General features: G+C 43.0%; 1 long non-coding RNA gene across 1 annotated transcript in view; it reads left to right on the top strand.

Annotated features, from left to right (window-relative positions):
* Positions 1–22,865, top strand: part of LOC142854876 (uncharacterized) — a 172,387-nt gene that overhangs the window by 36,555 nt on the left and 112,967 nt on the right. Inside the window, exon 2 of the long non-coding RNA XR_012911381.1 lies at positions 4,745–4,848. This is a non-coding gene — a long non-coding RNA (uncharacterized LOC142854876). The remainder of the gene's footprint in view (positions 1–4,744; positions 4,849–22,865) is intronic.

Consider the following 22,865-nt stretch of genomic DNA (forward strand, 5'->3'; position numbering starts at 1 on the left):
TGCAATGTAATCAGCATAGCTCACCAGAGGCATAAGAAGAAAGAGCCTGCAACTTTGTGAGCCTTTCCCTGTACTTGAGCTGGCAGGAGTCTGTATCTTGCCTGTTTTCTTCTTCCTCCTCCATCTTAAAGCTTTTTTAACCATTGCATGACTTTTGGCTGCTAACTTGCCTTCCTGCTTCCAGAATTCCATCTAATAGGGAATTCTGTTTCCTGTGCCTTTATTGTGTAGTTGTTTGGATGAGATCTCTTTCTTCATTCAGAAAGGAATCTTACAACCATGTTGCTCTGAGACTACAAGTCTTATGTGGGAAAGGAACATGTTTATTCAGTCCACCAGTGTTTCTTCATTGTCTAACAATCACCTGATACCCAGGAGCTGGTTCAGTAAATATTGGGTGTGTGAATAAATGATAGCTTCTCTATGACTGAGGGAATAACCAGTCAAGTGAGGAAGAACCCCCCCCCAGAATGAAAAAGAATCTTTGCCAACTATACATCTGCGAGATGATGAATACCCAGAATATACAAAGAACTCAAAAGCCAAAGAATCAAGGAAACAAATCACTTAATTAAACAATGGGCTACACACCTATTATTGAAGAAGATGCCACACATTTAGGACACAGGGCTTTTTATCCTGAAATTCCCCTTTCTGCATTGTAGCTTCCATGGAGCCAGAAAATAGACAAGCTGCCAGGGGAAGGACGCAGTTAATAGTCCTATACAGTTGTGCCACCTATGAGCCACAGCAGTGACCAGCACTTCATAAGTGTCCTAGAAAGGTGTAATAACTGGCCCTTGCGTGTTGGTGGTGGCTGACAGCTGTCTGATTGGACTTAAGGCCCACTCATCAGGAAGGAAAACACGCCTCGTTCTAGAAACCTAGCTGACTTCCCAGGGCTAGTGCGGTCATGTAGCAGGAGATAATTGGCTGTGGTCTCTTTGTTAGGTCAGCACAATTCCTTACCACATTCTAAATCGTAACCTCATGCCCACAGGTGAGTGCAGTTCCACCTCTCATCAATAAAACCTCTCTTCACAGCAAGTGGAGACCATCACAGAAAGCTCCAGCTGGACACAATGCAGAGATCAATGGATCATGGGGAGCTCAGCCTTATTGGGTATACCTACATTACAGCTCTGGCAACTGTGGTTCAGAGAACATCGTAAAAAAGGGACAGAAAGATTGTAAAGGCCAGAATAGCAGGAAGTCTGCTGTAAAGCTGTCTTTCATAGACATGGCTGCATAAACAAGACCTGAACAAGGTCAATGTCAACAGATACATTAATGCAAAAGAGAGGAAGTCTCCCGGGGGGGGGGGGGTGTCACACACCTGGAAGAGGAACTGCAGTCAACTGACGATTGCTGAGAGGTGGAGAGTTAGTCTTGCCCAACCCAATATGTTGTCCAAAACAAAGTGGTCAGCACTGAAAACATATACATCTAAAAACAGACTCAGCAGCTTATATTTATATGCTTGCACATGCATACATAATACATGCATGTATACATATGTACATGCACACACATATGTGACAGTAATGATCAAGGAAGTTGAAGAGATTGATTTGAAAGTTGGGGGACGGGCATGGAAAGAGTTGCCAAGAGGAGATGGGAGGGGCTGGGGGAAGGAAAGGGGAAAGTGATGCAATTATATTTTAATTAAGATGAATAATGAAATAAAATGTAGAAGCATTAAAAAGTTACAACGCAACCAAAATAATTAGCAAGCGTACAGCTATTGGGAACAAAATTTCTTAATGATTAATTCAGTTGTTCTCAATCTATGGGTCGGCACCCCTTTGAGGGTGGCATACTAGATGTCTATCCTGCATATCAGATATTTGCATTATGATTCATGATAGTAGCAAAATTACAGTTATAAAGTATCAATGGATTAATTTTGTAGTTGGGGTCACTACAACTTGAAGTGTAGCATTAGGAATGTTGAGAACCACTGGATTAATAGAACATTTGGTTTAACAGAGTAAATACTATAATACACATACATATATGTATAATATATATTATATATCACTACTTATTTGCATAGAATAATGAAAATTTGATGTGGGAGTGTCATATATCAATCTGTTGATTTCATTGGTCAAGCAATAAAGAAACTGCTAGGCCCATTTGATAGGCCCACCCTTAGGTGGGTGGAGTAAACAGAACGGAAGGCTGGGAGAAAGAAGCTGAGTCAAGAAGGAGTCGCCATGGTTCTCCCACTCCAGACAGACGCAGGTTAAGATCATTCCTGGTAAGCCAGCTGGTGGGCTACAGCAGATTATTAGAAATGGGCTAGTCCAGGTGCGAGAGCTAGCCTAGAAGAGGCTAGATAGAAATGGGCCAAGCGGTGTTTAAAAGAATACAGTTTCCGTGTAATTATTTCGGGTAAAGCTAGCCGTAGGGGCGGCCGGGTGCCGGGGACGCAGCCCCGCCGCTCTTATTTCAACAAAAATTTATAGAGTATCATGTAGTTGGTTTGATATTTGATATTAATAAACTCACTGATAGAAACTTTAGTGGGAATAATAATGTAATATTGTAATATATACATTAGCTGAGAACATTTTTCTCATCAACTCTCTGAGGCTTAAGAACTTGCTGATGGGGTACCCAGGTCACCATCTATGCTTGCTGGATGAGGAACATAAACTTCAGGATGGTGAAGAGTTTATTTATCCACGCCGATCCCCAGGATGACTTGACTCTAGGTGTCCTGGTCCATTCTGTATTGTGACTCACAAAAGGAGGTTAGATCTTTTACTTCATTCTGGGCATTGTATGGTCTATAAAGACCCAATAAAGCATCCGGCAGAGCTCAGATCTTCACTGTGTGTATCTGCATGCACGCGTGCATATGTGTGGAGGGCAGAGGACAGTGCTGAGTGTCATTCTTTAGGTTCAGTCATTCACCTTGTTTTTTTTTTTGAGACAGGATCTCTTACTGGTTAGGGACTTGTCAAGCGGACTAGCCTGTCTGACCTGTGAGGTCCAGTCATCTGCCAGTCTCTGCCTTGGCAGCCTGGGGTTACAAGCCCCCACGTTACCACTCCTGGCTCTGTATTTTCCATGGATGTTGAAGATCAAACTGAAACTCAGGTCCTCATGCTTTACAGACAAAGTTTTTTTCCCTACCCCCTTCCTTTTTCTCCTTCTCCTGCTCTTCCTCTTCTTCTTCCCTTTAAAGATTTATTTTATTTTTTGTGTATATATATGCATGCATGTATGTATGTATGTATGTATATATCCATAAAGGTCAGATTGGACTATTCCCCTGGAGCTGGAATTACAAGCTGTTATGAGTCACTCAATGTGAGTACTTGGAATTGAACTTAAGTTCTCTGGAAGGGCAATACATTCTCTTAACCACTGAGTCTTCTCTCCAGCCCCTTTCCCTCTTCATAAATGCAAAGAGAAGAAAAAATAGATATGTGTGTTTCACTTAGAATAACCATAGAGGTTAGAGAGGTAGTAAGGGACCAGGGCAAGGGGAATCTTCCAAGGAATAGGGCATAGTGTTGCTAAGGGGATAAAAGAGAAAGTAGAATAGAAGGATTAAATAAGGAGGGGATTGGAGGGAGGGGAAAAGGAGGAGATTGGGAGGGACGACTCATATTAAAGGCCTTTTGAAAGCCATACAGAGAAGCATCTTAAATTTATATGTATGTGAAATGAATTGAAATGGGGTTACCATATAATGGGAGAGAAAATGCCCCAACCAAGCATCTTATGCCTCCAAATAAAACACTAGTACTAGGAATGGGTTGCACCTTATTGAGCTGTTGACCAAAGTCCCATGGAGATCCATTGCCTGTGCTTCCAAAGTGTTGGAATTAAAGACATAAACCACCATTCCTGGTCTTGGAATTTATATTTCAAAAGATGCGTATGACTGTTTTTCTTGCATGTATGTTAGAGCATCATGTGTGGGCAGTGTCCAAGGAAGACAGACAAGGTGTCTTCCCTAGAAGTTAAGTTATGGATGTGTGGGCTGCCATGTGTGTCCTGGGAACAAAAGCATCTCATCTAGTGCTCATAGTCACTGAAGCACCCATTGGAATCCATCTTATTATCTTGTTTCTCATCTGTAATTTTATTAATTTGAATTATTTTCTTTTAATTTTGGTGAGATTAGCTAAGAATTACTCTCTGATTTTTCCTTTTCAATTCTTTAACTGACTCCTTGTACTGTTCCTTTAGTCCCGATTTTATTAATTTCTGTCCCCATTTTATTATTTCTTGCTATTTACTGTTTGGGGATTTGGCTCTCTCTTTTATTTTTCGAGAACCCTGAGGTGCATTCATTTGATTACTTATTTTAGATCTGTCCAATTACTAAATACAGTTATTTATAACTATAACCTCCAAAAATTTGACAAAAACTTTTCATAAAATTAAAAAGCCTATACACACGCACACACACATACATACACACCTGTCAACAGATTGAATAGACAGCTCACAAAATGGAGGAAAATATTTTATTATTATTGTCATTAATTTACATCCCAACTGCACTCCTCTCTTCCCAGTCCCTCACTCCCTTCCCTTTGCCCCACTCCATCCACTCTTCCTTCTTTCTCGCAGGGAGCCAGGGCAGTCCCATGCAGGCTCCCTGGTTGTTTGTTCAGTTTCTGTGAACCCCTATGGGCCCATGTTTGTTGATTCTCTGGGCTTTCTTGTAGTGTCCTTGACCCTGATGGCTCCCATAATCCTTCCTTCCCCTCTTTTGCAGGATTCCTGCAGCTTCACTTAATGTTTGACTGTGGTTCTCTGCATCCGTTTCCATCAGTTGCTGGATGAAGCCTCTCAGATGATGACTGAGCAAGGCACCAATCTGTGAGTATAGCAGAATACCATTAGGAATCATTTCATTGACCTTCTCCTTTGCCAGTCATGTTTGGTTCTACCCGAGGTCTCTGGGCTGTCCAGCCTCTAACTACTGGCCCTTCAAGCAGTGACAGTGGTGGGTTCTCTCTCATGGCGTGGGCCTGAAGCAGGATCTAGTCATTGGTTGGCTCCACTCACAATTTCTGTGCTACTTTTATCCAAGTACATCTCTTGTAGGTCAATCCTTCCACTGAAGTCTTGTTTGATCACAGGGACTGGCCAGTTCAGGCTCAGTAGCCCCCACTGCTAAGGAGTCTTACCTGGGGTCATCCTCATAGATTTCTGGGAGTTTTCATTGCATTAGCTTTCTAGCTCATTCCCAAGTTGCCACCCCCCAATTCCAGTTGTCTCTCCCTCCATTCTTCCTGCCTTCCTCCTCTTCTTTTCTCCACTCTTCGTCTTCCTTCCTCTTCCCTTCAGACGACACGAAACTGACAGCAATTGTGGATGCAATTACATCCAACTCCATCTAAGGTGAATGCCGAAGAGTTTCCTCCTTCCCCTTCCTGGGCTCCACAATGTCAGTGGTGGTGGGTGTTCTCCTGGCACTGCCCTCCATGATTCACTCCAAGCCAAGTGAAGCTCAGTGCTCAGACATGTCCATTTCTAAAGGAGATAGCAAGTCTGTGTGGAACGCCCGGAGAACACCAGGCAAACATTCCCAGCGCATACTGGGAGGTTGGGTTGGGAGGGGAGGACCACTGGAAGCCTCCATCCTGGAACTGCGCCATGCTAGCCTTCTCCTCCCTTTCTATCTTCTTGCCTTTAATAATTCTGACTCTCAGGATTCAAAGCTGCTCTACCAAGGTTGAATTGCAACCCTGACCCAATCAGCTGAAGATCCTCATCTGTAACTGTCAAGGCTCTGCTTCCCATGTATTGATGGACTGAACACAATTTTGTATTGATCTGTAAAGATTCAACATCAGACCTTCTCCTGTGAATTTTCTGAAGGCCACAAAGCTGGATGTGCTGCAAGAAATCCTGTTTTCCTGGTCTTTGTTTATCAACCTCAGTAACCGAGGTCCCTGGTTCATCTTTAATTTCTTCCCTTGGTTTAACCTTTCCATCTAATTGGTTATTTGGGTCTGTTCAACCTTCGCATTGACATCCAAACCACATTAAATCTGCCACAGAACTCTCTTTTTGAAAGACGTCTGAATATATTGTCCTGTTAGTAAAAATCCTATGGTGACAGTTTTTGGGTTGTTGCAAAACAGAAGACACTTTAAAGTTCTCTGCAATGTATACTTGCCCCTTATAGCTGTGTACTTTGTACATATTGAGCCTAGTTATGATAATTTCACATGTGCTAACAGACTTGCTAGAATCGAGGGGACACAGAAGTTGCCATTATCATTTTATCAAGGGGAACACTGAGTTGCAGAAAGCACAAGAAAATCCCTAGACCTGTAGCTAAAAAGCTGTATGATATTTCTTCAGTGGAGGTGGTGTGCGTAGTCACTTATTTGTTTATCTATGAGTCAAATAAATATTATCATTATCTATTAAGTAGCTACCCCATGCCAGCCAGTACAAAGCTCTGGGGAAGTAGGATGACTCAGGGCCTCAATTTAAGAAGCAGGCAGTGTGAGGTGGCATGATAAATACTTGGTAAGAGCTCATCCATGTGGTCGGAGAGAGCAGCGGGGGTATGTGGTGTGGGGTGTGTGTAGTAATAAGAGCGGCGGTGGGGTTGCGTCCCCAACACCCCAGCCGCCTGCCCGGCTAGCTTTACCCGAAATAATTACACAGACACTGTATTCTTTTAATCACTGCTTGGCCTTTAGCTCTAGCCCTTACTGGCTAATTCTGATATCCCAATCAACCCATTAATTCTCACATATTAATTTAGCCCATTTCTAATCATCTGTGTAGCGCCCCTAGGTGCACTTACCGGGAAGATTCTAGCCTATGTCCATCCTGGGTCGGAGCTTCATTGCTTGCGTCTGCCTGGGAGCTGGGAGCACCGGTCTTACCGGGAAGATTCTAGGTCGGAGCTTCATCGAGTGTGTCTGCCCGGGAGCGGGGCATGGCGTCTCTCTCTGAAGTGTCTGCTCCGGAGAGGAGAGCTGTCGAGTCTGACCTCACTTCCTCTTCCTCCCGGCATTCTGTTCTGTTTTCTCCACCTACCTATGTCCTAACCAATAAATTGGGCCAAGGCAGTTCCTTTATTAGCCAATGACCTTCCCCCATCAGGTGTGGAGTGTGCTAGAGATTTCCAGGAGCAGATGGCACCTTGCAGGACTACAGGCATTGGCTAGGTAGTAGTGGGGAGGAAGGTTTCCACACCGAGGGAGGAGCTTGTGGAAAAGCATGGGAGTGAGGAAGCGTGGCTGGTTCAGAAAACTGGAGATGACTGATGTGCCAAGAGTGTCACCTGGGATGGACATGAGGGACAGACCCATGGCTCTCAAGCGTGGTAGCTGTGACCAGGTCACTAAAGAACTTGTTCTGTAATCCTAGGCAACGCAGATGGCAGTCTGCTGAGCCCAAGGAGATAAAAAAGGAGGGACACAGTTATCTCTGTATTTCAATAAGACACTTCTGGTTATAGTGTAGGGGGTAGCACAGAGTAGCATTTAAGATAGGAAAGGGTGTGTTAAATTAGCATCTTTTCTGTATAGTATAGATCCAAATTAAATATGAGTGAATATCCATTGCAAAAATATGGACAGCTATCCCCATTCAGTTTTGAAAGCTGTGACTATTCATGGCTTATATTCATCTAACCCAATATTTTATAGTCAAGTATTTCAAGTACGATTAGATCTCTGTTTTCCACTCTAGTAAAAAGGAGCAGAAATGTAGCAATATGAATTGAAAATATAACGTATGTAGATTGTACATATGTTCTGGTTACTTCACAGTTTAGGAACGTCAGATGTCTTAAAATTTATTCCTAAACCCTAAAGTGGTACCACGGGGGAAATGCTAGCAGATGAAGGTTTTCCACCTTTGCCTCCATCTGCATGGTCAAAGCAAGGCTTGGCTTTGTGCGCTTTGACCCTTACTTCTGAAGTCCAAAAGCAGTGGAAAAACTAAGGGCTGATTTGGCAGCAAAACCTGACTGAACCTGAACTTTTGTGACCACAAAACCTGACCCAGGCCGGCAGGAGGCAGTTTTCAGCCTACATGTCACCTGGTGTGAATAGTTACACGCTTTGCCGGAGACACATGAATGTGTTGGCAGCATTTGAATGTTAAATAACATGCCTCAAATGCGCTTCTCTGCTGCTTTCCGTGTCTCCATCCATGCACAGAGAACTGTAGATCTGTAAGCAGTTGTCAGAAGTGATCAAGAGAGATACGGTTTGTGGCTTCCGTCCACTTTCCCCTGTGTTAATCTTTGCGTGGCCATAGTACTGTATCATAACCAGGAAATTGAAACACCTCATTGACCCCGTCTGGATTTCACCAGTTTTATTCACCATGTCTACTGTTTCTGTGCATGTTAAGTTCTGGGAAGTTTTGTCACTAATGCTGTTTGAAGGACCACCACCTTCATCATGATGAAAGATAGCCACAATGCCTTATTTCGTGACAGTCCCAGACAGCGCCTTCCCTGTCTGTTCTCTAGCCTGTGGCAAACAGTAATCTGTTTTTCATCTCTAAAATGTTAGCATTTAACGCTGCTGGGCGTCATCTATCACGTCGCATTTACAGAGTGGCATTTTCCCACTCAGCACAATTCCTTTAGAGATCCACATAAGTGGGCGCATGCATTAGTATCTGAAACTTCTGTGCCCCCAAACCCATTTGCTCCAGGGGTTTTAGACGAGGGCCTATGGAGCTGCTGTTGCCGAAGAGCTGGGATGGCAGGAGCTGAGATGCATGGCGTGAAACCTCCTCCTCCTCTAGTGTACGGTACAAAGGCAATGCCTGCTACCCACATGACATTCACCCACGTCCGCAGCCCTCTCTTCTGTATTTGCAGCCATCTGCCTCCCTTGCTGTGCCTGGATTACTCCTCACTATGTTTTCCTTCTGGGCTTTCTAAATCTTCGCTCTAGCGTGCAGTCTGATTTCCCTAGTCTTGGCAGTTCATTTCCCCGAGACTGCACCTGGCTCCCTGTATCACATAACACTGACGCAGGTCATGCAGATACGAGACTCAGGCTTCAGATTTCATCCTGGGCTCAGTCTAACAGGCTTCTAGAACTGGATACAGGGTCTGCTTTGGAGAGCTTTTTGGTATGAATACTTACTATCATTAGAGTGAATTTTGGTGTGAATAAAATAAAGCTGTAAATATAGTTACTGTTAACACATTTTAAAGGAAGATCTGCCCTACTTGAGCAGACACGTAGCGCAAGAAGCACTTTTGTAAGTCGTATGGTGGGAAGTTTTCACTAAATTTAATAATATCATATGCTTTTCTTGACATTTGATTACACTTCTAAAAGTGTGCATGAGTGCACACACAAGACAGAGATGAAAGACTGTAGGTACGTAGGTAGGTACGTAGGTGGGTGGAGAGAGCCAAACTGTCAACAGTGTTTAAGGAAGAGAGAAACATGATAAAAATAGTCCAAGGGGTGAACTTTGCTTGCACCCCAGTTCTGTTGCCATTCCAGAAGTGATGCTACTGTCTCAAGCTGTGGTTAATTTACAACTCCCTCTTGGATGCAGCTAAGCGGCAGTCCTGTTTCTCACAAAGATTCGGCCTGCAATTGCCCTACCCGTGTTATAAAAACATTCTCAGGTGGACACACAGAGCTTCATCTCTAATCACTGGACACACGGAATGTCACATCTAATCAGCCAGACACTTCGTTCAGTTGGAATAGCTGTCTAGGAAAATTCCAGATGTTCCGCCCTTCCACTTTTCCATCTGGAGTTCGCAACTTGCAGGGTAACTTGCCATTGATCTGTGCTGCTGTATTGGCAAGGACCAGCAGGGCTCTGCTCAGGGACCAGCAAGAAGATCCTCTGACTCCCTGGAGAAATCAAGTAGGAATCAAGAAGGATGAGCAGGAGGGCAGTGTCTAACTCTAGTTACTCCCTTAATCTCCTTCACCAAGACAAACAGTCAAAGAAGTGGGAGAATAAGGTCAAAATAAACCCGTAGAGTGCGGGCTGGAGAGATGCTGCAGCAGTTAAAGGGGTCTGTTGCTCTTGCAGAGGAAGGACCTGGATTCAGTTCCACAAGGTGCATCACGACTATCCATAACCCCAGTCACAGGGACCCAGTGCCCTCTTCTGACCTCCAAAAGCATCAAGCACATACACACACATAGGCAAAAACCTCACACATAAAATATAAAAGAATAAATACGTTAAAATTTAAAAATACATACTGTGATTTAAGCAATGTTTTAAATGTTCCTATAAATTAAATGAGACTGTTTTCTCTAAGAGAATTTTGTGGCAAAGGAAGAAATGAGCAGAGGATGAACACAGCCCTTAAAATGCTGTCTTGAAGTCCTTATGCCCAGGAAGAAATGTTCTTAATGACTGAATCCTCTCTGCTTTTCTACAAAGGTCTTCTGCAACCATGTATTGACTTCCAATACCTTTTATCTTTAATCAAAATCCCCCTTCCTTTTGCTGAGAGACTCAGTTCTGAAGATTCAGCTAAATGCTTCATGAAAAGTAATTCTTCTTGGCAAACCTTCTTATAACTCAGCAAATGAGAAAGTACCCAAAACATAACAGAAAAAAGCGCTCATGTCTGGTTGGTGCCTCCCCCCCTCCCCGTGTGAAATTGTGAGTTGGGGAAAATAAGTATGGACAAGAAACACTGATGGTCTGTTACTTTTTTGAACCAAAGTTGTAGATATACATATACGTTGTTATAATCCTTTGTTTATTATGTCAAATATTTAAATTACAACCTTGCCATTGTTGGGAGGCACAAACAGCACCTAGCATCAAGTGGGCGTTGAGTGCATATTTACTGACTAACCGCATGAGTGATCAAGTTGCTTTGTATTTACATTTTCAGTACTTAAAAATATCCAAGGATCAATTCAGAACCTTGACTAGAGTAAGTTCTCATTTCTATGTTTGGAACGATCCTTTATTTTATAAAATGTAGGGGTGGGGCTTTACTTGAGCAATTTTGGTTGCACATAATGCAATATAAATCTTTTTTTAATATTTGCGAAATTAAAACTTTCCTTTCCTATCTGACTTAATTATTTCATTAGAATTCAGTAAGCTCGGCAGAGGCTGCCCTTCGGGGCTCATTAAGCCACATTTCTGCTTCAGGATTAGGGATGCAGCAAGCAGAGAAGACACAGTCAAGAGTCTGGGTTGGGAGCCTGCTTTGCTGAAAGTCCTTTGGTTGCTATGACACTGCGAGGAGAGTCACCTTTGGGGCGGGTATCTTGGGTGTGTGGCTCTGCTCTGCTGCAGAAGAGAGCCACCTAGGATGCCCGGGATCCAGGCTCTATGGCCCAGCAGATTTCTGAGCTCCGAAGAGCAGAGTCAGAAAGCTTAATGTCAGCAAGCTGCCCCCAGCTTTGGCGGAGAAAGGGGCTCCACTACAACTTCCTTTGGGTTGAAACCTGAGTTCCGATGGAACACACACTCTGTGCTGGTGTGTTAGTGCTGGAAAGCACTTGAGTCTCCAGGGTATTGGGATCTGAATCTTTCTACCAGCTTGAAAGTCTCCCAAGAGTTGTGCAGTTGGAGGAGGAGAAGGACAAAGGGGGTGGGGGAAGGAGGAGGAGAACACCAACATACAAAGCCAGGAGGCTTTTCTATTTAGATTCGACAATGACTCATACTAATTTGAAAATAGAATTTATAGCTTGCTGTTTTATAAGGGAGGAATTTAATCTTCTGTATATTTATCATGGTTGCTATTCCGTGAACTTCTTAGTACGCAAACAGCAGGACTTCGCACCTGGATACAAAATGCCACACGTCTTGATGCTATTGCTACGTGCCACTCTCCCACAAAAGGCCAGTTCAACCACACTGAGTTACATTTCCTAATCACAAAACCACTGGCTTGTCAACCTTTCTCGGCCCCAAAGACTTGGCTCTAAAAGACAGAGCTGTCAGTTTGAAGGTCTCGGCTGTGTGGTGTGCAGCCATATGAAGAATCTTTTCATCCTTTAGAACTATTTTGTTTAGTCAAGCACTCACCAAAAGTGCATCTCCATGGGAATTTATGGAGCCTTCCAGCCCCAGACTGCTGCCCGGCTCTCTGCTTTGGCTTCTCCGCAGGTTCCTTTTATTGGTTTTTGGCAGGTTGCTGAAGGCATATGTTTTACACTTTGCTGGTCTGATTTGTGAGATTCTGCTGACATCCAGGAAAGAGCTACAAAAACCTGTTGCTCGTATCCAAGAGTATGTGTTTTATGGCAAATCCACAGAGCTCAAGTTTCTTGACAACAAGTCTTATTTATGGAGAAACAAACCCAGGCAGTATTGGGCAGGACCACGGTGCTGTCTTTCTGGGAAGAACTTTTGGCATATGTGTGTGTGTGTGTGTGTGTGTGTGTACAAAGAGGTACAGGTTTATTTTGTCTTGTGTTGGGTTTTTGGAGAACATCTCTTTTATGTATGTTGGAGAAAGTGTACCCAATGGCTATCAGTTGTCATTTACTGACATAAACCATATGCCAAAACCCATGCATTGACTTTTTACCAGAAGACTGTAAGAGAAATGCTACCTACTGTCTGTGCTGAAGAGGACGAACCTGAGGTTTATTGGGGTTGAGCAACATTTGCAGCATTTTTGGACCAGTGAAACCAAAATTCAAACTTGGCATGTTCTGCCTCTGAAATTAATAATTTTATTTCTCATGAAAGGCAGAGAATGACTGTCTTTAATTTTTTAAAAAAATTCATTTTGAAACTTCCATATTATTTTTAAACAAATTATTAAACTTGCATGGTGTCACTGAGGTCCTGCCATGACTAGGCATCATGGCTTTCCTCTTTACAGATACCAGGATAGTGCATTTTCAATGAGGGGTGATTTGCTCCTCCAGGGAATACATCACAGGGTCTGGAACCATTTTTATTGACACTTTGGATAAATGTAGGACAACTGACCCCAACCAGGTAGAGGTAAGGGACAGAGATTCAATGTACACAGCTCCTCCAAGATGGTAGAACTGCTGGGGTTCAGATATTTTGGGGAAAATATAATATAAATAATCTTGAGATTATACTGTACCTTTAGTGATAGTGTGGCAGATTGTATTATCTGTTCTCAATGCTTTCTGCTATTTCTCTTTTACTGAGGTTTTCTATATGGTTGAAATATATCTTGGCTGGCAGTTCATTTTCTTTGATGAATAAAATATGGGAGCTGCTTAGAAAGCCATTGCTTGATGTTGCCACCCTTCTATTCTTTCTGTCAGCAGATCATGAGGCTCCAGGCAGAGATGCCTTTGCTTTATATGAAGACAACACAGGGGAACAAAGCCAGCCTGCTCAGAAAGAATGGGTGTAGGAACAAGAAGCGCACCTCTGTTGAAGGTTCCTGAGACACTGGGGTTGTTTATCATTAGTTTTCATGGTCGTTATTTCAAAAGATAATGTTGGGTTTTCATTTTATGTGTGGGAAGTTTAGCAGGGGTGAGAGAGAAAAGTACTCTGGAATAGAGGGATAACTACCTAGAGATGGGTAAATGTAGGCTCCAGAGGTACCAGTCAAGCTGTGATTATAGTCTTAAAGAGAGGGATAAGAAACTCAATATCATTGGGGCTATGCAAATAAAACCATGGGTGGTTATGTGAGAAATGTGCACACACACACACACACCACACAAATGATATCAAGATTTTGAGAAGGGTTATCTTGGAAGACAATGCTGCATAAGAACATATTTTGTAATAGATATAATCTGGTTTTCTAGGGTTATTACTGTGAGAACAGTTGGTCTATTGAGGGAGGGGTGCTCAGTGCCTCCACCTGTGAGGATCTGGAGACCAGGAATTCTGGCATGAGTCACATATTTGGGCATTGTCTGTGAGAAGTGCAGTTTGGACATTACGCATCGAGAGGATTGGAGTGGAAAGAGAAAGACGACGTCAAGGAAGTTGGAATTTGGGTGGAGAGGGGAGAGGAAAGGCAGGCATTTCGGTGGCTGCTTGGTAGGAAGCTAGCTTGGAGCTCAGAGAGGGGCCGGTGAATCCGAGGATCTGATGAATGTCCACTTCTCGGCTTACTCAGGGTAGTCGTATAAATACCGTCGGTATTACACTGAAACAGATAAGCCCTTGGTTTGAAGAAGAGTTGATAGTTTGTAGTTATAGGGTCAGGGGCTTTTTAAAATCTCACAATCAGAATGTGAATTCCAAACTTTGCACAGTGCGCAAGTGAAAATAATTAACTGAAGAAAAAAATCCCTTATAGTTGAAAATTCGCAGTTTTAAACATTGTCATGCTTTTGCTATTGCCAATAATTTGAAATGAGCTCACTTCATTCTTTATTGGTTATACACTTTGTGTGTGTGTGTGTGTGTGTATGTGGTTATCTGTGTATACACAGTCATGTGTGAGCACACTCACCCATGTGGGTGCCTACGGAGGCCAGAGGTTGACTTTGGGATGTCTCCCCCTACTAGTCCCCGCCTTAACTTTTATTATGTTAGTATAAGAGGTTTATTGAGGAAGGGGGAGAGCAAAAGAGTGAGAGACCATGTCTGGGTGGGTACTTGAGAAAGGCAGACAGACAAGGGGAAGGTTAGAAGCAAGAGAGAAAAGAAGAGGCATGAGAGGCAAGCGAGGGGCAAGAGGCAAGGAAAGGGGCAAACAAGCACCACCAGAAGTTTTGAGACAGGTCTCTCACTGAACCTGAGCTGGTAGTTTTCCTTAGACTAGTTAGTCTGCAAACCTTCACAATCCTCCTGTCTCCACTCCCTGGCACTGAGGCTACAGGAGTGCATCGCCATATCCAAATGTTTATGTGGATGCCGAGGATCTGAACTCAGGCTCTGAGTTCATCACTTAGTGAGCCATCTCCAAGTTCCCCAAATGTTTTCAGTTAATTTTGGCCTATTTGTTTTTCTCCCCAGCTTCCATATCTTAGGGACATCTAAACAGCAGATGTTCACAACTTTAAGCGAAGGAGTGTTTGTTTCTGTCTGTTCTCCGCCACACTCCTTCAAGGTCCATGCTCAATGAACTTGTTATTTTGCAGTTTTGCCAAGGGTTGCTCCTAGGATAAACCAGAGTGGAGATATGGCACCTTCCCTATGAAGACGCTGGGTATAGCCCTCTTTCTTCCTCTGGCCTCACGTCAGAATAGCAGGCCTTTGGGTTTATGACAGAGAAATGTACATCTATTGGTCTCCACCAGTTAGCTTCTGGCTGCAGGAATCGCATGCACAGCACTGGGAGAAATCACAAGAACACATGAGATTTACCAAGGAGAGGAGATGGCATTAAACACACTGGCGTAAAATGTCGCTAGTCTCCATGAAGACTAACTCAGCCCTCTCTCTTCAGAAAGCAGCACCTATCTGAGTGAATCCATTTGCAGTGATGATTTTTATTTATTTCTCAGCCAAAGTGGCTTGTCTAGTTTGTATAAGATCACAGGACTTCTCTGGAGCGTGACTAGTTTCGGGCATCATCTTTTTTGAAGAATTTCTGGAATTGTTAAGAACACCTAATTATTTGAATAGCTTCATATTTACACCCAGAGAAGTTGGTTTGTTGTACACTCTTTTCTTTTTCTAAGCCTCCTTTTGTGATTGGTAAAACACTTTTTCTAATTATGAAATGAACTGTAATTATGGAGTTCAATGACGAAGGATTGTGTTTATTTTTAGGTCTTAGATAAAGTTCTTCTAACTCATTTCTTCTCTGTTGTTTCTCCCCTCCTATCCTTCCCCTTCTTCTCCTTCCCCTTCTCTCTTTAATGAGATGAAGTCTTGCATTAAAGCCCATGCTGGCCTTAATTTCTCAGCAATCCCTGTGCCTCAATCTCCCCAGTGCTAGGGCTGCAAGCATGGAACCCCATACTCTGCTCATAAGATTCTAGCTAACCTTCTTTGACTGCCCCCCCCCCAGCATCTTTATGGGCTTTGAATTCCTCAAATCAACAACATCCCAACCTTCGCTTCATGTTCTCAACCTTTCCTACCCATCTCTGACTATTAGTGGTCATAATCTTACACGGCAGCTCACTGACATTGTGGCAGACTGCAGGCCTACTGTCTAACCATTGGACTGTTTCTCTGTATAGCCCTCTTAAGGGGGCTGTGCTGCAAGCCCTTGGAGGTATAGAGTTTTCATCTAAATAATTGTCATTATTGTATAATGGTAGGTAAGATGCTTCTGAGAAACCTTTAGGCCTCCTTCTAATTACCTCACACTAGTGATCAGCTCTCTTTCCTTTCCTTTGTGCGCGTGTGCAGATTGGCAACTGAATGTCATTTTAATAGGATTGAACAAAGATTGAGACATGAAGTATTGTTAATATGTTGCTTTTTGAATTGATGATGGGGGTTAATCACATGACCTAGCTTCAGGTAATTTGCTAGATTTACTCTTCCAGAAAATTTACATTACAAACACCTCTTCGAAGACCCTGAGCTATTCACAAGGCTCAATTAAAAGACTGCACATAGACCTATAGTATATCCTAATTAGGAATGTGGGGTCTCTAATCTTGTGATTTCCTCAGTGATTGACACCATTTCTCTCTACACCGGCAGCCTAGCAAGAACCTTATGCAAATCATCCTCTGAGTGGCGAGGGTGTGATGGACTTCAAATGTTTAGAATGCAATTTGGGAAATCAGGACAAAGGGATGAGGATCAGAAAAGTAAGGACTATGCCTTTGTGTACATGGAATGTTTCATTTAGGGATTGTCTAAAAAGCAAATAGCCAAGGCTAGACCAGAGCAGTGTTCCCTTGTTCTGCATCCCTGGGTACTCCTCTATAATGGTAAAGCTCAACTCTTTGCCTCATAGTGTTCCTGCATGTGGATGCAGTCTTGCACTATTCAGGCCTTGGCATCTTTGGATCTCCAAGAGTTAGGGGATAAGCTCAAATCTTTCATTCAGAGGTCAGAAGCATATAACTGTATTACAGATAGGGTTAGAGAGCCTGACTTACTTGACCATATTGAAACATTAATATTTTAGCAATTTAGCTTTTACTTTTCAATTGGTTTTTCTGTGCTATATCTACTTAAAACTTTCTCAAAATATCAATGCTAGAAATACTAAAATAAAGCTAGTGGCGTTCCTTATGTATTGTCTCCTTTCCAAAGACTACATACGTCTTGGGTGTTTCTTTTCTTGTTAGCTGGCAAGGATTTTAAGTCAAGGATTCTGCATGGAGCTAAAAGGAGCATTTTCCTGTGAGGCTGGCAGCATGAATGTTAGGATCATGTGTATATCGTGGGTTAGTAAATGAATTGGTTGGATGTTCCATGCAAGAAGGGCTGTGAAGAAACAAAGAGTACTTTCTCGAAGTTGTACCGCACTACCTAACCACTGGAGCTTCTCAGTATCCCATCTATTTACATCTCCCTGATTTCATAGATGAACACCTGCACCTCTGATCATAACCAATCTCCCCACTTGCTCCGGAGACCACATGAACTCTCATCCACCAAAGGCCATTGTTACAGCAATTCAGATTTCTGTTCTATGGATCCGATATGCAAGCAAGAACTGGAAACTGTAATTGCTCTCTTCATCTGAGCCTTTCTTAGATCTCATTTTGTTTCCTAGCTATTCTCCCTTTGACAAAAGGTTAAAATTCCAGTTTTGGTCTACTCCAGTTTGATCTCATCTCGGACCATACTGCAGAGACCACTTTAGTGAAGGTAACCCATGACTTCTGTGGTGCTAAGGATTATGGTCAATTCTCATGCTCATTGAACTTGACCCCTCAGTGGCCACTGACTGTTGATCACTCTTTCATCTTCGACTCTATGGCATTATATAGTAGTTTCCCAACATGCAAGGCTCTCTCTCGTCTGCTTTGTTGATTCTCTTCTCTTGCCAGAGCATCACATAGTACACTTGCTCTTTTTCCCTTCTCTCTACATTCATTGCCTTGGTGCTTTAATTCACTTGCATGGCTTGAAATGCCACTTACCTTCCAGAGACTTCCGTGTTTGTATCTCTAGCTCCATTTCCCTTCTCTATTTGACCTTTCCACTTGAAGGTCTACTAGAGACCTCCAGCTTGATCTGCCCCAAACTCAGTTTTTCATCTTCCTCCCCAAAGCCGATGTCTTTGTATCATTCCTTCACCTGATGGCAGCTTCAGTGTTCATCAGCTCAAGCTGAGACTCCTAATTGCCCTCAATGCTCTTTTGTTCCCATGCCACATCCAGATGTCCAGGAAGGATTGCTTGCTCTACTCCCTACCAGCACACTGCCCTCATACTGCTGGGAGCAATGTCATTGATCACGTGGACTGCTGCCCAGGCCTTCTCACTCATAAGCTGGCTTCACCTAACTCTTCTGGAACTCAACTTTCCCACAGGAGCTAGAGTGATCTTTCCATAGTACAAGTCAGATCATGTTAGTCCTCCATCCCAAACTCCAGTTGATTCTCATCTTAATTAGAGTAGAAGCCGAAGTTCTTCTGTGCCCAATTATCTTTCTGAGCTCATTTCCTGCCATCTTCTCATCGTCCCTTCCTGGCGCACAACACACGGACTGTTGCCTGCAATCTTTTCCCCTCATCACTCATGCTGGCAGCTCTTTCACGCCTTAGTCTGGCTCTGGAGCATCTTCACAAGGCCAATGTGGTCAAGGCTTGGTCCTCAGCTTGGCATTCTTGGGCAATGGAAGCACCTTTATAAGGGTCATTAGGGGCATGGCTTCAAAACGAATAATGGAGCTGTAGGCTCTCCTGCTTCTCTCATTTGGACTCCAGCTTGAGGTATGCAGTCTGGCTCTGCCACATGTCCTCATTTCACTCAGCATAGGCCCAGAAGCAATGGGAGAATAACCAATCATGGCCTGGAAGCTCTAACTCTATTTTATTTTAAAATAAACTTTTTTTTTTCTGGGTAAGTTGATCACCCCAGGTATTTGTTATCACAATAGGGGTCTGTGTGACTCATGCAGCCTTTAAGACACCATTCGAATGCTTCCTCTCTGGGAGACCTGAAAACAACACTTAGAACACTTCTCTATTCCTGAGCACCCCCAAGTCCCTTTCCACTCTTCTCTCTCTTCACCTTCCCATCTCGTGTGTCAACTTTTAATATGACTTGACACTGGCTTATTTATATGATCTGTTGCTTATTGTCTTTCTCTAGAACATTAGCTACCCAATGATAGGATTCTTGGGCTTACTGATGTTCAAGATGCTTAGAAAAGTTGCCAGAATCTAGCCGATTAATAAAATGTTTGCCAACTGAATAAATATCATCTTTCACCAGAGAGATGTAGAAATTAGCTCGACTCGGGAAATAACCAGGCTAGCTAAAGGAAACAGGAACGAGAAGTCCAAGCTCAGCTGTGCCCCGTGGGAATCACAGAGAGAGAGAGAGAGCACCTGGTCCATGCCCCAGTTTTCTCCCGGCTCCAGGAAGCCACACCTTAACTAAGACCCACCTCTTAAAGATAATTGGCTAACAAGGCTTCTCCATTAGAGAGAGTTATCATGGGGTAGAAAGCTGGGAAGATCAAAGTGTAGTGGATGAAGAATGGACACCCTAACAAGCCCAATGGCAGCATTTTGGGTAGTTTTTAACTAGAAAGTAGTTTGTGATAAAGCCTTGATGTATCATGCAAGCTGTCCTCAGACTATGTCCTGATCGCTTGCCCGTACTTCCTGCATGCTAGGATTATGGTACCTTGTCAACCGTCCAGGTCCAGGACGTTCTATCTGCAATGCTGGTGGGCCTAACAGTTGCAGCTACCCAAGTGGTACCACATGACTTTAGAGCATCTCTCCTCTGGCCTTGGTTTTTCCACTTTGGTCAAATTCAAACTCAATATCCAGGAACACTCTGACAGACCAACAGCGCATTACTATGGAAGAACACCACTCCCTTCGTCTTAACCTCCTCATTCAGCACTGCAGTAAGAGAGACTGTTAACTTCCCAGGGCTCAGAGGTGCGTGACTCACACGGAGTCTGCTGCTGGCCAAACCAGAGGTTGGTTTGGCTTCTTTTTTTTTTTACACAAACCATGCTTAAATAAAATTTGCCTAGTTCTGTTATTTTAACTTGTATGTATGGACTTTGTATTTCTCCTATTAAAATTTATTTTCCTATTTAGGTCTAGTATTTATGTACAGTCTCAGTCTGGGATTTTAGCAAACCCTCATAGGTTTTTATTGTCTGGAAACTGACAACTGAAAAAAAAATCATTAAGGTATTGATAAAATGTTGCCCTGGCAGGGCCCAAGGGCTAGACCTGTGCCAAACTATTACAAACCTTCCTTCCCACAATAACAGGGTCTACTTAAGCCAGCTATTTCTTAATCTTGCCCACAAAATTGGTTCTGAATAATTTTCAAATCTATTGCTGAGGTTGGAGTGAGCTACACCCCCAGGATGCCACTCATTTCCCAGCCTGTCATTTGACCCACAGAAAAAATAAGCCAGTCTGATCTCGTTCTGTTGGGTAAAGCACCATCGGCTCCTGGGGAGCCGTTTCTATGGGTTCACAAACCATCTTCTCTTAAGCCTGCTCTAAGGTCCGTTTACTGCCCACAGTTTGAAGCTTTGGTTTTCTTTAGCCTAATGACACCATATCTCTATTATTTTATGGCTTACCCTCGGGAGGAGCTGCTTGCACACTCCTGCGTGGGTGGTCTCTGTCATGTAGGGGTATAAAATGTTGATATATTATTTTATATGAATATAGCTATGAAGTCTTATCATGTGATTTTTGTGTAATTTTTTGGTTTCCTTTTAAAAATTGGATTTCTTCTTTTGCGTCTGTGTACTTTAGCTACCCACTCTTCCCTCAGGTATTTCTGCGTTAGCATCTAATCAATGTGTAAGGAATGAGCAGTCTGTGCAGTATCCAAGTTTCTCTTCAGACTCTAGTTCCAGGCCAGAATTGGATCTGTCATATAAGGAAAAGGGGGGAGGGCAGCAGAAGTTCCAAGTCAGTTCTTTGGGGGAACACATGGCAGGGAGAGGTCCTGTCTAACAAGGGCCTCAGTTTAATCTAGTTCTGTTAGACCAGTTTTTATAAAACCAAACGAAGACACTGTGAAGCCTTTTCTAACAGCTTCGATTTCAGAAAGATATTCAATCCATCTGTGATATGCCTGCTGTCATAGTTACGGCTTCCATTGCTGTGATAAAACACTGTGAGCAAAAGCAACTTGGGGAGGAAAGGGTTTATTTCAGCTTTCAGTTCTGCGTCACTGCCCATCACTGAGAGGAGTCAGGGCAGGATAGCAGACAAGGTGGGATTCTGGAGGCAGGAGATGCTGCAGAGGCCAAAAAGGAGTGACGTTTATTGGCCTGCTCCTTATCATTTCCCCGTCATAGAACCCAGGACCTCCATTTCAAGAGTAGCACCACCCACAGTGATCTGGGTCATCTCCCATCAATCATCAATGAAAAAATATGTCATAGGTTTCCCATGGGCCAGATTGGTGGGACATTTTCTCAGTAGAGATTCCTTCTTCCCAAATGACCCTAAATTGTGTCTAGTTGACATAAAACTAGCCATGCCTTCCACCCATATTTTCCAAAGGTCCTACACTTTGAGTATTCTCCTTGTCCTTTCAGATGGTCTTTGTATTGTCCAACTTCTCTGCCAAATGCCTGTGCATTTATCACCACCTCCAAGCTTTCCTTTGAAGTTTCTTCTGATGACTTATGTTGGGTATTGCCTGTCTCTGTCCTGCATCATGGAAGAACTTCTTCCAGGCCCCTTTTGGTCCTTCTTGACCTGCCTTCTATGATGATTTGTCATCACTTTGTGCACCCTTTCCATCTGTAAGACTGGGTGCTCGTTGAGATCAGGGCCTCATTGGAATCCAGTTCTATCGCACTTTTAGTGCCTGACATTGTGTGTGGTCTAAAGCATCTGTTTAAGAAGTCCTTACAGTCTCTTGATTTGGATGGAATATATAAAAATTATTCTATCATTTATTTTCAAAAATCTGTTAGGAGTGGAGTAGAGAGAATTGAGGAGAGGTGGTTGTTGGGGAACAAAAGGCCATAGGGCTTCTCTGTCCCACCTGGTTTGCACTCTCCTTATCTTTGACAATTGTGTTAACGATTTCTTACTTTTGGTTCTTAGACCAGGGGAAGACAGAGCCTGCTGCCTGAGAACCACAGAACTCCCACCATAGCACAGCTTTGCTTCTGATCTCTGCAATTTTAATTTTATTGCTATGTTTTTATGTGCTATTTGGGCTTGTTGGGAGCACACTGGGAATGAGGAAGCATCCCATTACCACAGTCTCCAGCATGTCTATTTTAGGTGAGAAAAGAACAGCAAACAGCTAAGGTCGTGTTGACGTTTGTGCCCTTGAGAACGGCTGGAAGCAAACTATTTTGAACAGAAGTTACTTTTGTTTAGCTTACGGTATAAAGAGCACCTGGCGTTGGGGATGAGAAGCTGGAGCTCACTCATAGGGAAAGCTCTGCTCCGCTGGAGTCTCAGTCAAGAACTCTGGCCTGACTCTCCTAGTAAGGCTTATCTCATAGTCATTTCTGCCTGATGTTATAAGTGCCCGATTTCATAATGTTTTGTTATTTATCTGCTGTAGATATATGCTCTCTTAGTTTTGCTGGCTATATAATTAATCAATCCACTCATTCAAAACCCAAAGTACAACAATGAAAGCCCATTCTCCAACAATCTCCTTTATCCTTAACTGTGTCCTGTTTCTAGATTCATCCATGAACAGTGAGTGGCTAGGTATCTGCACTTGGACCAGGGATGTACATGCAGAGAACAAAGGTTTTGCTCATCAGAAAGCATTTTAAGTAATACAGGTTTTCTGCTGTTATTATTAATTTTGTTTTATTTTGGCAAGAGTAAAGATAGGTAGAGCAAACTCAAAATCTTGACAAGGCATTAAAATTATGATTATGTATTA

Source organism: Microtus pennsylvanicus, chromosome 7, assembly GCF_037038515.1.
Source record: "Microtus pennsylvanicus isolate mMicPen1 chromosome 7, mMicPen1.hap1, whole genome shotgun sequence".
Lineage (NCBI taxonomy): Eukaryota > Metazoa > Chordata > Mammalia > Rodentia > Cricetidae > Microtus > Microtus pennsylvanicus.